We start from the raw sequence: 14,530 nt of genomic DNA, 5'->3' as shown, positions 1-14,530 counted from the left end.
ACCTCCAAAAAACTTAAGTTTACTCCTTCAACAACGAGCTGCTTTTCATATTAAACCATAAAGTGTCTCACCCTGATCAAATGGCAGAATTTGATTCTTTCTGCTCCTGGTGGTGCAGCAACGTCCCGCTGGTGTTAAAAAAAGTGATGGAAAAAAGGATCTCCGCCTCCTCCAGAAGAATTTGCTTAATGAGTCAATAATGCAGCTTCCACCCACAGACAGCGACTGAAAATAGCTGCTGTCTAATGATCCCGAATAAACAAACATCACATCGTCTCCAAGTAAATTGTCTGAAACCTTGAGCTGAAGGAAACTGTTTTTTTTTGTTTTTGTTTTTTTTTGCACCACGGGAAGAATATATGTATAGAAAATCATTATTGGTTATTAATATTGACAGGACAAATGACTCCAGAGATGCTGAATGCTGTGGAGAAGCTTGAATCTTTGACTGGACTGGGTTGCTTGACGCAAGGACGTTTCGCTTCAAATCGCAGAAGCTTCCTCAGCTAAAATTCTTGCTCTGGTAGTCTGACTTCTGTCTTGACTCTTGTAGAGAAGAATAAACAGAAGCCAACAAAAGCTGGAATTTTTTAAACCTAACCAGACCCCTCCTACCGAGAGGCCGACTGCTATAGGCTAGTGACTAAATAATAGCTCTAATTAGCACCTATTGTGCTCTAGTTAGCACTCTCCTAATGACAGGGCAGCTGTCCCTCCTAATGATGGGACGGAAGCCTCTCCTGATGGCTCCCTTGACGACTCTCCTGATGACGTGAATGACTCATTACCATGAACAAAAGACTGAAACTACTTTGACCTGAGTACTCCATTGTAAACAGGGGACAAAGCGTCCCCCCCTCCCCGGTTAAGGCTGGGTTTCAACTGTTTCACATAGAATGCTTCCTTGACACCTCTCTCAAACCATTTCTTCTCTCTGGCTAAGATTTTAACTTCCTTGTCCTCAAACGTGTGGTTAGTGTCTTTCAGGTGGAGATGAACTGCAGACTGAGGTCCATTTGCACCCTCTCTGGACCTCATGTGAAACAGTTGAAACCCAGCCTTAACCGGGGAGAAGGTCTGAGACACGCTTTGTCCCCTGTTTACAATGGGGTACTCAGGTCAAAGCAGTTTCAGTCTTTTGTTCATGGTAATGAGTCATTCACGTCATCAGGAGAGTCGTCAAGGGAGCCATCAGGAGAGGCTTCCATCCCATCATTAGGAGGGACAGCTGCCCTGTAATTAGGAGGGTGCTAACTAGAGCACACTAAGTGCTAATTAGAGCTATTGTTTAGTCACTAGCCTATAGCAGTCGGCCTCTCGGTAGGAGGGGTCTGGTTAGGTTTAAAAAACTCAAGCTTTTGTTGGCTTCTGTTTATTCTTCTCTACAAGAGTCAAGACAGAAGTCAGACTACCAGAGCAAGAATTTTAGCTGAGGAAGCTTCTGCGATTTGAAGCGAAATGTCCTCGCGTCAAGCAACACAGTCCAGTCGAAGATCCAAGCTTCTCTACTATGGAAACCACCTGGACAACTGAGAGCCTACACAGAAACATGCTGAATGTTGTTTTTTTCTATATGTATGCGCTCAAGAACATACTTAGAAATAATCAGAAACATATCTGGTGCCTGTAGTTATCCATCAGATTTTTTTTAAATGTCAAATTTGTTATTCATTAATCACTTATTTCAGGAAGAAAAAAAATTTAAATGTCCATTCCAATTTGCCTTATTTCTTCATTTCCCCAGAGACTCAGTCATTTGGTCTTTAACAGTTAAATTCACCCAGCATCCTGATCCAGTCTAAACCAGTTTACTAGACTTGTTTTGAAACTGGTTTCAAACAGTTTAAGTGGCTAAAGTCAAGTTAAACACTCAGATATCTGATTTTAATAATTGTATCATCATTAAAATGTTAAAACTAATTATATTTACTGTTTCAAAATGACTTTAAACCCCATTTAAATTACTTTCAACCAGTCCTGAACCATTTTTAAAAGTGGATTATCTGTATTTTAACCAGACTGGAGGTTTTTTTTTTTAGCCATTGGTTGGCCCATTTTAAGACATTTCAAAATAAAATATTAATAATATTAAAGGGTGGAGCAGGTAGTTCAGTGAATCAGGAGCTGGTCAACCAGTATGTTGTTGTGGTTAAATAATGGGTCATGAAACTCCAGCACCTTTATTTTATTTAAAAGATTTTACTGTATTATGCGGCTTGTTTTTATTGTCCCTGTAAAACTGATGTTGTGGAATTTATCAGGCCCATGTTTAAATGTTAAAACAGATGTGAAAGCAGTTAAGTGTGACAGATCTTGCAAATAATCCAGTGTTTGGTTGAGATCGGCAGCATGCAGCTGAACTTCTAAAGCATCGGTTGTCACACAGAAGACAGTTGGTTTATTCCTCAGTGGGAAGGAAAAACAGCAAGGTACACAGATATTAAAAATGCACAGAAACAACAACAGCAGCTGCTGTTTATCCGCCACTTCATCTCAAAGATAAAATATGAACGTGTCATTCAAGGAATCTCAGACAACCGGGGTTAGAACAGCACATATTGTTTTTTGGCCTTTAAAAAATAAGTGTTAAGAGACCTCACTCAGACTGAATCCTGTGTGTGTGTGTGTGTGGGGGGGGTGACGTGAGCAGGTACCTTTGTTCATACCAAGATAAAATTCCAATTGTCATAGCAGCCTTGCAGCCAGGTACCTCAAAAACTATAAGAAACCGAGGTAAAAACACAGTACGAGGGTAGATCGAAAAGTTCTCGGCCTCACCTAGAAGGCAGGGCAGCATCTCCAAATCTATGATGCACTTGTAAACTATTATGCCTTGTATGCTTATGCACTAACATTCATGTGTGTCTTTATTTTTAGGTGAAGCTCTTTGAAAGTCTTCAGATCTAGTGAAGATCCAAAAATGGACACATAAGAAGCTTGTGTGGTGATTAATATCTGTATAAAAAGGGCATGACACCCAAGGGAATCCATGATGACATGGATTGCCATTGCCATTGAGTCGGATGATGACGTCATTAAGGCTGTAGAGTCCTACCTGAAGGACAAAATGAAGCCTTCTACCATGAAGGTATCGGAATGTTGGAGCACCGCTGGACAAAGTGCATTGAGGTGAAGGGGGACTATGTTGAAAAATAACCAGGAACTAGGAGTATCCTGACAACCCTTCTTGGTGAGGCCGAGAACTTTTCAATCTACCCTCGTAAGTATAGTGGAGGGCACCAGATAAATAGTATAAACATTTGATGTTTCCTCCTCAATATGATCAAAGGGAGTTTTTCCTTGTAGCCACTGTCGCCTGTGTGCTTACTCTAGGGGTTGGTCAGGTTAGACCTTATGCCCGAGGCAGCTTTGCTGTGATTTGGCACTATATAAATAAAATAAATTAAATCAAATTAAATTATTTCCTACTACCTTTTACTTTGTCTTCCGCCAAGGAGGTTATGTTTTCACTGGCGTTTGTCTGTGTTTGTCCGTTTGTTAACAGGATAACTCAAAATGTTTTACACGCATTTGAACCAAATTTGGTGGAATGATGGTAAATATGTCCAGGATCAATCGATTAAAATTTGGTGATGATCTGGATTAAACTCTGGAATATAGCATAATGTATTATTTTGCCCTTTTGTAAATCCACATCCTTCAATATTGATATGTGGCATGGCGGAGGAAAGCGCTCTACCAAGTGCCCTTCTATTTTGTTTTAACTGCTTGTTGCAATTTTAGATTTTATTTACGATCGGGTGTAACTTGGTGCCCATTTTTTAATTATACAGCACTTTGGTCGACTGATGTCGTTTTAAACGTGCTTTAGAAATAAAGGTTGAGTTTTAATCCAGTTCCGTGACTACGGGTATAGCAGAGGCAGATGTATTAAAGAGTATGATGGCACTAGGCAGGAACGATCTTCTGTGCCGTTCTCTTAGGCAGCGCGGTTGTATGAGTCTGTTGCCAAGACTGCTGTTAAGACTGTCCAGTGTCTTATGGGGGTGGGGGGCATTGCTCTTAATTGGCAGCAGTTTTGCCAGCATTCTGTCCCTGGCAAGCTTGGAGTCAACAGATTCTGCCTTTTTGACAAGTTCATTCAGACTGTTTGCATCCTTAGTTTTAATACCTGCAACCCAGAAAACCACAGCAAAGTAAATAGTGCACATGACAACAGACTGATAGAACATCTGGAGCATCCCATTACATATATTAATGGATCTGAGCCTCCTCAGGAAGTAAAGCTGCCTCAGGACCTTCTTGTAGATGGCCTCTGTGTTTGTATACCACTCCAGTTTATTATCCAGCTGGATGTCCTGATACTTGTATGATGGAACTATATCCAAATTAGTCCCACTGATGCACACCAGAGAAGATAGGGGCTTGTTCCTCCTGAAAGTAACCATCTCCTTCGTCTGTGCCACATTCAGATGCAGGTGAATCTCCCCACAACACCTCACAAACTGGTCAACCAGGTCTCGGTACTCATCCTCTTGACCATTTTCCACACACCCCAACTATGGCTGTGTCATCAGAAAATTTCTGTAGATGACATTACTCAGTGCAGTACTTCAAGTCTGCAGTGTAGGTGGTGAAAAGGAAAGGGGGATAGCACAGTTCCCTGGGGGCCTCAATGTTACTGATGAGACATTCACGCAGCTCCGAAGCCTCACGAACTGTGGTCTGTCAGTCAGATAGTCAGTGATCCACCTGACCAGGGGAGCATCCACCTGCATGTTCTCCAGTTTCACCTTAAGCAGCCAAGCTGGGTGGTGTTAAAGACACGGGAGAAATCAAAGAACATGACGTGGACTGTGGTGTCGGGTCTGTCCAGGAAGGCGTAAGCCTTCTGCAGCAGATATATTACAGCATCACCCACACCTAGATGGGGCTGATATGCAAGCTGCAGGGCGTCCTGTGAAGAGCGCACCAATGGTCTAAGGCAGTGGTGTCCAAAGACATTCCAGAAGGGGCCAAGAAGGTGCAGGTTTTCTTTGCAGCCACTGATTCCAGCATCCTCTGTTTAACCCCCTCTTGACAGCCTTGCCTTCTCTTCAGGAATACGGTACCTCTCTCTGGTTACAAAGGTCGGCCAGTTCAGAGGAATCAACCAATCCCATGTATAAAGAATGCCGGCGGTGTTATCAACATGGAGTCCAGAGTAGCATGTAAAAAAAAGTGATGTCGAAACCATTTAAAAAGCAAACTGGCATATATGTAACGTCCAGACAACACACACAATAATACACTCTTAAAAAAAAAAAACACAAATCTCTAAACTTTTATTCACATTGTCATTATGGGGTATTGTGTGTAAAATTTTGAGAGTAACAATTAATTAATTTCATCCATTTTGGAATAATGCTGTAACATAAAATGTGTAAAAAGTTTAGTGCTGTGAATACTTTCTGGATGAACTGTATATTTAAAGGGGAAACAAATGAGGCAACACAGCAGCAGCACTTTTTTTTTTTAAAAGGCATTTATTGATTAAATACACACTTAGGTTTTGACAAAAGCTTCTGCAGTTTTGTACATAAGAAATTTAAGCCCCTTTGCCGACCCACAAGTCGTTTAATTGTGTTAAACGGAACCCAGTTCATTACAGGTGCAATAAATAATACAAAACGAGGCGAAGAAAAGCACACCTGGATAAGTGCCTGCATTAACCTGGAAATAAAAAAAAACAACAACAACAACCTTTAGACTATGAGAAAGAAACTGAAACTACATCCAGTCTTTTTTATTTTTCTAACCTCTGAGATTTCCGACTCGGCCTCAGGACCAGAAGGCATTTAGTGACCTGAGGAAGTGACTGGAAAACCCCCAAGTAAAAAATAAATCTGAGAATGGTATATTGCACATTTTTCTTAGCAAATACAAAAATCACACAGCCAGACTCTCTCTCTCTCACACACACACTTTTTTTTTTTTTGTTCTTTTTTTGTTAGTGCTCGACATACAGAAAAGGAACAGAGCTGTGTTGGGGGGAAGGGTACACTGAACACACAACAGGATTCTCTGCAAATTTATCAATGAACTGCAAGAATTCAGGATGTGACTGAGGAGTAATTTAACTTTCAAGAGCAAAAAAAAAGAAAAAAGAAAAAAAGGCAACTTCATTAAAGTTCTCAACTGCTGCAGATGACATTTCAGTGCAAACCGCTTACTGACGACACCGTTACGGCTCGCGTCAGTGAGACGTTTGATCAAACGTTTGCGTGTCAAATCGAAATTTAAAACAGTTACTGACATTTGCAGCTTCAGGACAAAACTCAAAGTCGTTTCCTGCAGAACACTAAACTTAAAAGCAATGCTGTGCTCAAACATTCATGTAGCTGAGTCTGAAATAAGAACTAGAAGAGCACCTATTTGAGTGCATAACACTGTCGTCACTTGGCAGAGTGCACCACCCCCAGGTGTAACAGCCCTGGCTCGTCTGTACCCATGTTTTCAGATAGAAAATGTAAATGGACTACAATGTAGCTGCAGGCTAGCCCATTTTAACCTCTGTTCTAGTCTGGTCAAGGGGGTACATCTTCACCTTACATCATCAGCAAGCTCCAAACTGCCCTGTCTTGCAAGTTTGACAAACTTTAAAACCTTCTCTCTCCACCCCTTTATGTGTAACCATCTCCATTTAATGCCTCGTTGCATGAAGGTTGTTGCATAATTCTCCGTATTTCTGACCACTGAGTGTTCTGCCATTTCTACCATACATTCTTACATTGATGTGGCATCAACCGTGGGCGGTGTGACCTCCAAGAAAAATGTGTGCCCATGTGGTTATCGTTTTATTTAATACAGCCCTCAAACGCACCATATTGACATAATGTTAAGGTGTAAATAATTGTGTGCTTCTTGGCCAGGAAGCTGGTAATTCTCAAACTTTAATAGCCGAGCATGTAGTTGTTGTTCTGAAGACGACAACAACAATACAGTCATCATGACGAAAAAGCCAAACTCGACCATTAGTATCCTCGGAAAATCGGACCTTCCAAGAGGTTTTGCCAGACCTCAAAATAATTCTCTGAAACTTATTCCTTAGTAAAAAAAAAATAATAATAATGTTTTACTTGTATTTGCTGGCTCCACCCCTTTTCAGCTAATTCTGTGAAATGATTGCAGTCGATTAACTTGGTTATACTCTTAAAAAAAATAAACAGAATTTGGCATCACTGGAATGAATTTGCTTAAATCTTTAAGAAATTTGTACTGGCATGTAGTGGAGGAGATGATTTTACAGCAAAACGCTGAAAATGTTGATGCAAGCACCATACTTGGCATGAAGATTCTCATGATATTGCTTAGCTCATCTGGTAAACTGGCCATTTGAAAATTTTAGATGGCAGCCAAAATGGCCTACCAAAAATTACCTTTTCGTACAGAAATGCTCCTACCACCAAATAGACCCCACCCTAAAATATCATTACTTATTTGTGTGATCTTGGTGTCAAATTGTACATTTTCAGGTACGCCAGATTAAATATTTCTAACAATAATAAGACACTCTTAGTAGCACAAATTGGCATTTTACCATGTTGATTGCAAATGTTAAAAATAACATTCAACAATAAAGACTTGGAGCAGCACGGTGGCTTAGTGGTTAGCACTGTTGCCTCACAGCAAGAATGTCATGGGATCGATTCCCACCAGTGACCCTTCCATGTGGAGTTTGCATGTTCTCCCCATGTCTGCATGGGTTCTCTTTGGGTGCTGCAGCTTCCTCCCACATCGACAGACTGGCATCCTGTCCACGGTGAACCCTGCCTCATGCCCTATGACTGCTGGGATAGGCTCCAGCCCCACGCAACCTTTAATTGGAGTAAGCGGGTATAGAAATGACTGGATGGACTAAAACACGTTTTTTTTCCTTCACTTTAATTTGGCACATAAGCCACCAAATGAAATATAACAAAATGAAATATGACAAATATTTTAACCAATCAAATAGGAAGGAGCATTTCTATGCAAAAAATGACTTGATATGCAAGTTTGGTGGCCATCTTGGAAAATGGCCAACATCTTTAATTTTCAAGTGGCCAATTAACAAGATATGCTAAATAATATCACAAGAATCACCGTGCCAAAGTTGGTACTTGTACAAAAAAAAGTAGGATTTCCACCATCCACTAATGGAAACCGGAGAAAAGCACTGTCACGATGATCCTCTGGCCCTGTAAGAACTTATTTTCATTGACATGACACATAATGTAAAGGGAAAAAAAAAAAATTGCTTTCTTCAGTGGATTTTACCCAAAAGGGTTTCTCTACATGTTACACCAGCATTTGTGAATGACAAGCCATGAAACAAACAGTCCAGAGTGGATGTGACAGAAATACAATGGACTAAACTAAGAAAGGAGCACATAGATGTGTGTGTATGTGTCAGTTACAATCCTGAAGTGGTAAAACAATCCATAATTTAACCAGCCATTTGCGCTTGAAATGAGTGCAGACGAGCTCTGGCAGCCTCGGTTCTGTGCCACCTCAGCTCTTATGGAGCAGTCTGATTGGCCCTCGGTCTCCATTTCACTCCGTCTGCTACAGACTCAGAAAGTGAGGGCAGGAAACAAACCTATCACGCTCCCACAGTGGACTCTTAGCGCAGCGGCAAAAACACAAGTTGCCAGCAACGGTTCTACTTCCAACGAGTTTGAAATGAACGCCGCTGCTGCTGCCTTTGGAGACCGGTGTTCAGAGACGACTCAGAGTTCAGACAATAAGTACAAAAGAGCCTGAATAAATGCTGAAATTGTACAGACAACAATCCGCCGAAACCATCGGAAATTTAAAGTCTACCCGAGAGGAGCTCTGACCGAACCCCAGCAGGAGGCACCAAATGGCTGAAGAGTGTTCAAGTCCACAGCAGTCAGCTGACGCATATCATCTCCTCAGAGCTGATATGATCTCTACCCAGCACGAGAGAGCCGAGCCTCGTGTAAGCCTCTTAGCTTAGCTGCCAAGCATAGCGGCACTGATGTCTCTGTCACTGCTGATAAAAAACCTGAAGATCGATCTATTCTGGTGCAAATGCGGCAGGATGGACTCACACAGGGCATGAGAAGGTCCGGTCTCCAGGGGGCTTAAGTGAACATTAGGAATGTTGAAACCACCTGGCTGTGGATTCCCATCCAGGGCTGTTCTGGATCATGAGTTTGGGGCTCGAAACAACAACAAGACTCGATCTGCTTCTTGACAGCTGCAAACATCTCGGCATTGAAAACTGATGATGATGAGCGAAAAGTTTCTCAAACACCTGCTTTCTCACAACCACCAACTCGTCACATTTCTTTCCAGAACAAGCCCAGTCAAAAGTGGGTAAATAAAACCCCCCCAAAAAAATCACTGGGGGATAAGAGTTTGTGCACAGCGAGACAGCTCTGAAACGAGGAGATACTCGATTGTGCACAGGTGCAAAGACGTGTGACAAAAAGGTGACAGGAGAACCTTGAAACACTGCTTTTCTGTCTCCAAACAAGGATGTTTTGGAGAAACGTGGTGTCGTTAGCACCATTAAGAGACGAGAGTCGGATGTCACTGTTCATCCTGTGTGCGCGCGGGGGGGGGTTACATGATCCAAACTTTTGCTCTTGTCAGATTTTTGTGTCTTTTGAGCTCAAAATCTATCATTTCCAGCTAGTCAATAGTAGAGTGAATATGTGAAGCGATTTGTACATTTTTATGGTAAAAGCATTTTAAAGATGCCAAGCTCAATGTTTCTATTCCAATTGATGCAACTGCGGTTGGAAGAAAACATAAAACAACACTTCATTTGTGTCTGTATGACATACATGCTGAATCCATTCCAACCACAATTACATTGATGTGGGGGCAGTGAATGAGTTTGGAATGAAAATACATGAAGAGAAGTGAAGAGTTTAGATGGAAAACGCTATAAATCCAAATCCACTTTTTTTCACTATCAGTGGGCAAAATATTAAAGAATTTCAACACATTTTCATTTTTACTTCTGTAAATCTGTGCATTTTGAAATCTGTGTTTGCTGTGAATTCATTTTCAGTTTCATTTTTTTTCCTCCATCTGTGAAAAATGGGTGTCATGTTTTGCATCGCAACTCTTCAAATGACACCACATAAAGTGGAAAATTTTCTGTACAAAAGCAGATCATTGTCAAACTGTCTGCATGACATACGAAATGCCGTTTTCTGTTTTCTTAAACACTGAATTTAACCACAAGTGTTTTATTATTATTAATTTATTTATTTAATGGAAAAACTGAGCTTGCATCATACCAACTTTTTTGACATCAAATAACATCTGCACAAATTCTTGTGCTTTTACAACAAAATATACAACAGTGATATTTTACACGTGAGTCCTGCTAGAAAGAGTGAAAAAAATCAAATTGGTGTTTCAAAAATATAATCCATCAAGAGGTTTGCTGCTGCACATGATGTAGTTTTTGTGGCAAAATCCTCCGAGTCATTTTTCTAAATGGGGAAAACGCAGTTGAAAATGTCAATTCACAGCAAAACGAAACATTCCCATAAATAAAATGAAAATGGTGTTCAAATTTTACATTCTGCACATCGATTCTGGCCTCAACAGCCACCTACTTGTCGGCATCAACTAAACTGCTCCTAGAGGTCACATGTCCTGCATGCTTTTCCAGCTTTATCTCTGCTCCGCCCACTGTTAACTACATCAGGTCTGCTACTTTGCATGTAGACTGTAGTCGTTTACTCGTTTATTTTTATTTTTTTGCATGAACACTTAAGGAGAACCAAGACCATGTGAAGGTGTGAATTTAACTGAAACCCACAGCCCCCCTAAATAAACAGGTTACCAAATGAGTTGCTGTTCATTCGGCAGCTCCCGGTTTTGTTCAGGGTCGCCACAGCGGATACAGCCAGATCAAATTTTACGCCAGATGCCCTTCCTGACGCAACTCCAGTGTTACCTGGAGAAACACACACAGCCGCTGGTGTTCCAAAGACTAGTACTAACCAGATCCTGCTCTGCTTAGCTTCCGAGATCTGACGGGATCAGGCTGACACAGAACAGACCGGCTGCAGGTTACCAAATGAGTAAGCAGCTGAAATAACTACTTCACACTCTGAAACTGAAGCAGAACAAACATTGGAGCAGGTTTCAACCCAATGGAAAGAAGAACGCTATCTGAGGGATGAATTGAGCACCAAGTGTGTGCTTACAGACCGCACACAGAATGTGTCAGGAGGTTTGCACAAAGTACATGTGGTCTTGCGGAGCCTCCTAAACAGGTAAGGCTCATAGTTTTTTGGTTTTTAAAGATTTGCACAAGAAGAAGAAAAAGGGAAAACAAAAACCAAACACCCAGACGACTGAAACCATTAAAAATATCACTGTTTCCAGTTAAAAATTACAGAATGTTGACACTGTGGATGGTATTTTAATGAGATTTCATGTTTCTTTATCTGATTTCAACCCACTCACAAAAAAGACAAAAAAAAAGAAAAAAGAAAAGAAAAAACAACCAAATACAATGAGCACCATAAATATCGTACACAGAAATGATCATGAAAAGTTTAAATAAATCAGACTGCACAAGTTTTGGCTGAGCTGGTTTGGAACAGACCTGTAGGCTGTGGAAAGAAAAAAAAATTGTTTAACACAGCTTGGGTCCTTTTTATGTGACCGGCAGGGTTCCTACACATTTAGTTTCAATTCATCAAGGATTTCACAGTGCAGATGTGACTTAATACTTAATACTCATTTTTTTTACCTGTGTTTTTTATGTCATACAGCACAAAATTTGGATTCTTGACCACAAAGTGCACAATCGTAGTGATATTTTACACATCTGCTGCACTGATTTAAAGAGTTCTGGATTTGCACTGCTAGAAGATCCTGATACAAGTTAATGTGAAGATTTTTAAGAGGACTTGTTCCCCACAAACAACAACAACAAAAAAATCTGACGTACATAACTTCATAAGTGGACTTAATTCCCCCGCCAGGTTTGCATGTATAGGAACCCTGCATTTTGTCCAACGGCACAGACTATTGTGGGCAGAAACAGCACAAAGGGTGAAAGGTCATTAAGACAGTTCAGTGAGGTAATAATACTACTGGAGGTCTGACACAGCGTTGTCCAGTTTCAGAAATGTTAAACACAGTTCAGCAGTTTGCTTTGAACCTTAAGACATTTTGCAGTTTGACAGAACATTGGACTTAAGAACAGTAACATTTATAATAAGCACCATAACGGCCAAAGAGCGGCCGTGTTTTTAAAATCGGAATTTCATATCAAAATGTTCAAAAAATCTCAATCCCTGCGTGAAACCTGAAGTTGAGTCCTCAAAAAGCTTTGTAAATTGGGAGTCCTGTGAAATCTGTAAAACACTGTATTTTTGCACGAAATTCCAAGTTCTATTCTCGCTGAAATAAAAGGATCGACTTTCATAAATGTAACTACAGCCGTACAGAGTTAAATCCTTTTTTTTTTTTAATAATTACCAAACAGCGTAACTCTGCACACTCGTATTTCCAAATGGCAGTGAGACATAATAGTCGAGGACCTAGCTGACACATGTATGCACATCATTTAGGAGATGATAACTCAGCTGTTTCTAATATGGTCCCAATGAACAACGTGGAATATGTGCCAAAATCTCTATCCGGGACGAACAGCCTGTAAATGACCACGTCCCTTTTTCATCACATGTTACTTCAAATACAGCTGTATTTTCTAAACTGCAGCAGCAACACATTTTACAAGGTACTCAAAATATTCAGAATGTCCAATACATGTTTATAAGGGTGTAAAATTTCTAATTTTTATATTTTAAGAGAAAACTGCCAGAAAACATTAGGTCAAATGACCTACATACAGTCTGGAATCACCACATATTTTGTAACTTAAACTTTCTGGGCCGTTGGCTGATGGGAAATTTCCATGATAATCTATAAAACATTTAAGATCTGTAGATACCACTGTTTGCTAAAGAAACGAGTTTTGTTTTGTATTTTTCATCTTAAATCAATATTCCATTGATAACAGTACAACTGAAAATACAATTTCATTATATGTGGCAAATGTTTGTTCTTTTGATTTACAGAAATAAGTTGACCCATTTATTTTAGCCATTTTCTCTTAAAATATACAAAAAAAAAAAAAAAAAATTTATACTTTTCTATGACTCTCCCACACATGTACTGGTCATTCTGAGCACTTTTAATACCTTTGGAAATCTACAGGCACTGCAGTTTAGAAAATACAGTTGTATCTGAAGTAACTTGGGACGAAAAAAAAGTGTGGCCATTTTCAGGCTGTTCGTCCCAGATAGAGATTTTGGCACAGATCCCAAGTTGCTCACTGGGGTCATATTAGTCTATAACAGTTGTGTTATCCTCTCCTAAATGATGTGCATACATTATTCAGCTAGGTCCTCGACTATAACTGAAATAAATAACTGGAAAATTTCAAAGGTGACATCAGTGTTTGCAACCATCCAGTGCGACACTTTGTGCTCGAGGAGTCCAACTTGATCCGAACAGAAGGATTAAGTGCCGTAGTTTAAGTATTTCTATTCTGCCGATCCTTTACAGCACTGTGCAAAGGTTTTAGGCACAAAAAATGTGCTTAGCTAGTTTGGGAGACCTTGCAACTTATACTGTGATGCAACCCAGATACTGAAATCACACATTTAGTGGTGACGCTGTTGTATACAGGCTAAATTTAACAGTCCTTATGTTAATTAACAGCACAGGCTGTGATGTGCACATGTGTTAAACTCAGTTCCCATCCGCTGTTTAACAGGTTTTTCCCGGGGATGTGTTTAAGTGAGTTTTACAGACAGAAAAAAAGGCACAATTTATATGCTGGAAAATATAATAGTCGTATTGTGTGCAGCAGGCAAAATTTGCAATAATGTGAGACTCTATATGAGATCATGTGGTTTTTAAGTGTAGGAAACAGAAGAGCCCGAGGGCTCGCCTTTTGCTTCGTACACCGTTCTAAGCAGCATTTGTCAATCACTGTCTGAGGAAACTGCTGCAACAAAAATAGAACCATGAGTTTGACCATGGGATTTCTTCTACACATCAGAGTACAGAGATTATGAAGAACTGATCCTTGATTTGGAAACAGAGGATAGTCCAAAGACCAAGAACCTCATATTAAGCATAACCCAAGGTCTTGTGATTCCTTGTGGAAAAAGGTGGGCTCAGCCGACACAATGACTCTGGGGTTTGTGAACATTCTCGACACTGCACGACTGAACCCGAACTGCGTGACATCAGGTCAGCACGACTTGAATTCTACTGACATATACCGAACAGTGCAATCCTAACCAGTTTAGTGGAATTTGCACACCACTTATTTTGATCAAAGACTGCAAAATACAACCCCACTGCACATCAATCAAAACCTGGAGGTGCCTAAAACCTTTGCACAATGCCCTATTCCATTAATGTCAGTATTGGACTGCACAGGCGGCCTCTATAGGCCCGTTCGAACAAACAGTTTGGAGCCATCAGTTCTTGCTCACTCCCACATTAAGTCATTGTTCTTTAATAGCTT

This window comes from Thalassophryne amazonica, chromosome 11, assembly GCF_902500255.1.
Source record: "Thalassophryne amazonica chromosome 11, fThaAma1.1, whole genome shotgun sequence".
NCBI lineage: Eukaryota > Metazoa > Chordata > Actinopteri > Batrachoidiformes > Batrachoididae > Thalassophryne > Thalassophryne amazonica.
The sequence above is the reverse complement of the archived record's forward strand: the minus strand, read 5'-3'. Positions refer to the sequence as shown.